Source organism: Beta vulgaris, chromosome 6, assembly GCF_026745355.1.
Source record: "Beta vulgaris subsp. vulgaris cultivar EL10 chromosome 6, EL10.2, whole genome shotgun sequence".
In the NCBI taxonomy this organism is placed as follows: Eukaryota; Viridiplantae; Streptophyta; class Magnoliopsida; order Caryophyllales; family Amaranthaceae; genus Beta; species Beta vulgaris.
In genome coordinates, this window is record NC_079207.1 from 9,479,556 (window position 1) to 9,483,065 (window position 3,510).

The 3,510-nt window shown below is 37.9% G+C and overlaps 1 pseudogene; it reads left to right on the top strand.

The window, feature by feature from the left end:
- The first annotated feature begins 74 nt into the window (after positions 1-74).
- LOC125498222 (desmethylxanthohumol 6'-O-methyltransferase-like) lies at positions 75-3,054 on the top strand (annotated as a pseudogene).
- The last annotated feature ends 456 nt before the right edge of the window (positions 3,055-3,510 follow it).

Here is a 3,510-nt window from a genome sequence, read left to right on the forward strand (position 1 = left end):
CTCGTGNAGGGGAACAACAACAACAATAATAGTTGTATGGGTTTAAGAAAAAGCACTAATCAAACTCTTCCTGAATTATATACATATATATATGTTCATGACTTCATGTGACACTCCATACAAGTATAACTGCATAACTAGTACTCAAACCAAAATCAAAACTAAGTATTGTAATTGTTAAGGAGTACGTAGAAATATTATTAGCCGAGAGAAAAATGCCGATCAATGAATTAGTACTAGGAATAAATGTTACCAAGGATGCTGAACTCCTCCAAGGCCAGGCCGAGGTGCACAAGACCATCTTCGCCTATATAGATAGCCTAGTGCTAAGATCTGCTGTAGAGCTTCGCATCGCCGATATCATTTACTCGCATGGCCAAGCAATGAGCTTATCTCAAATAGCCTTAAAAATAGACTCTCCTTCCCTTGATATAATGTGTCTTGAGCGTATCATGCGTATGCTAGTTCGAAATAAAATCTTCACCGCTCATTGCAATGAACAACCATCAGGAGAAACCTTAACCTTGTATGGTCTAACCACAACCTCTAAGTGGCTTTTGCATGATCAAGAGCTTAGCCTAGCTCCTACGATTCTAACCTTCACCGACCTTTCGATCAGAAACAGCGTACGAGATTAGTCGTTCGATCAAAGAAGGTGGGATCCCTTTTGTTAAGGCTCATGGAGAGTCTATTTGGGAAATGGCATCTAACCACCCTGAGTTTAATAGCATGTTTAATAGTGGTATGGCTGCTATAACTAGAACTGTAATAGATGCTGTTATCAAAGGGTATAAGGATGGGTTTAGTAAGTTGGAAGGCAGTGTTGTTGATATTGGGGGTGGCACTGGAAAGTTGGTGGCTAACATTGTTAAAGAATACCCTCATCTTAAGGGTATTAATTTTGATTTGCCTCATGTTGTTGAAAATGCTCCTTTACATTATGGGGTTACTCATGTTGGTGGTGACATGTTTAAGGAGATTCCTTCTGCTAACAATATTCCAAAAGGTAAGTAATGTTTTTTTGACTTATAGCAATATATTTTCATTTTGTTTTTATTAATAGCTTCACTATATTTGATTGAGCATGTATATTAAATGTATTTATAATTTACTAATATACTACTCATCTTACATTTGTACTATCATGTTGTTTCAGGCTTCCTGAAGGCTAGGCTTACCCTTCATGAAAAGTCACACAATTTATATGGATTTTAGTGAATTTAATTCCGATAATAGTAGACCTATAAATTGCTCAGAGTTGTGAACGGGTTGGGTCATGTCGGCCCATTTGAGGGGCCACCGAGCCTCATGCCCGCACACATGATGGGTCGGTGGGACTCATGCCACCTCAAGTTGGGTTTATAATAGGCAAAAGAAAATTGTGTTGGGCTAGACTCATTTCTAAATTTTATCGAGACGGCTCAAGCACGACCTAATGGACCCTCCTTTACGAATCTTATCGTTTTTTTTCTTATCTGGTTTAAATGAGTGGGCTTAGAGGCAGGTTGATCCATCATACTCGTGCTAGGCTCAGGCCAATTTTTTTTATAGATTATGTCTCTAAGTGGCCCACGACTAGGGGTGATAATGAGCGTGACAAGCTCGCGAGCGGCTCGACTCGGCTCGGTCAGGTCAAAGCTCGGTCAAAGATCGACTCGAGCTCAGGCTCGGCTCAAGACTTAAATGAGCCGAGCTAGGGAAAGCTCTGCTCGTAAAGTTTGTGAACAGCTCGATTATTATTTTATACTAAAAATATTTTGTATTAAAAAAAAATTTATATTAAAAAAAAATTTATATTAAAAAAATATTTTTATATATAAAAAATTGTTTATATATTATAAATTATTTATATATATTAAAAATTATATTAAGTATTTCTTTTAAGATATTAACTAAGGTATATAATAGAAGAAAGATAAACGAGCTCACGAGCCGAGCTCGAGCCGCAAATTCTAATCACGAGCTCGAGCCGAGCTCGGCTCCCCAAGCTCCGCGAGCTCACGACCCGAGCTGAGCCCATGAAAAGTTAAACGAGCTCGAGCCGAGCCTAGTGCTATTCGGTCTCGGCTCGCTCGATAAGCACCCCTACCCACGATCCATCATAATGCCTCTTGTGCCATACAGGGCTAGTGGCAGCAGGCTGGGACGACGACCTGTTGTTCCAATTTGGCACATCTATACAAATATAGAAATTGTATATTATAGGGGTTTGATCCCGAAATCTCAAGTACATATACTAAAGTCTTAACCACTAGACTAAATTGTATTTAGTGTTATTTATCAATTATCATAAAGTTCTACAAACTTTGTAGTTAACAGTATCTCCTCATGTACATGGTTAAATTAGTGCATTTCTACTCAATAAATTCTTCTTAATTTTATGTGATGCAGAACGTTTTGCATAATTGGACGGATGAAGATTGCTTAAAAATCCTAAAGAACTGTCAAAAGGTAGTATCCGAGAAGAAAGGAAAAGTCATAATTGTTGAAGTAATTCTTCGCCCTGAACGACATGAAATGTTTGATGATACAGCCATTGCTCTTGATATTTTGATGATGACAAATACCATCCGTGGCAAGAGAGGACTGAGGATGAGTGGATGAAATTGTTAAAGGAAGCTGCCTTTACTTCCTTCAACATCATTCCACTTCAATCTGTTTTCTCTATTATTGAACCACATCTTGAAGGAATTTATTATACATTATACTGTATTACTTCTTCCGTTTCTTTTTACTCGCTACACTTCTCATTTCACGGACTCCTAGGCAATTTTTGGAGAAGAGAGAGGTAGAGAGTAAAAAGAAAAGGGACCCATGTGGGAGGAGAGAGATAGAGAGAGTTTATTGCCCAAAAAAAAAAGTGTAGCAAGTAATGTGAAACTTCCCATAATGGAAAGTGTAGCGAGTAAAAAGAAACGGAGGAAGTATATAATAAAAGCTTTCCAATTATGTAACATTCGGGAACTATTCCACTTATGCGAGTACTATTATTAGGGGACAGAAGAATAAATTATCTTCAATTTACGATTAATGTAATAAAGTTATGATGTTGAATTATATACTTTGCCTACTGTTTGTCATTGGAACTTAGATAATAATGCTTTATCTTATTTTGCCTAGAGCCAAAATGTGAGGATTGACCATGTCCAAGAAAATAATAAGTGAAAGTGCAGCATTTGGGACTAGCGGTGGGCATGGCCAGGCCAGCATGTGGGCCGGACCGGCTCGTTGTCCGTTACGTGGGCCTATCACAGTCAAGAAATTTTATTTATTTACATAACTATATATGTATTTAATTTTGTTCCCAAATCTCATATATGTGTTTGATAAATTTGGTATGACTAAAAATGGACCTTGGTAACCCAATACGGAAGAGAGGTCGGTCCACATACAAGCCCAAAGGAGGCTAAAACCAATTGACAATAGTAGGAGTAGCTCCTCTACCTTATATTGTGGTACTTTCTCTCCTCTTTCTCCAATGTGGGACAACTCACATATGCACAACATACA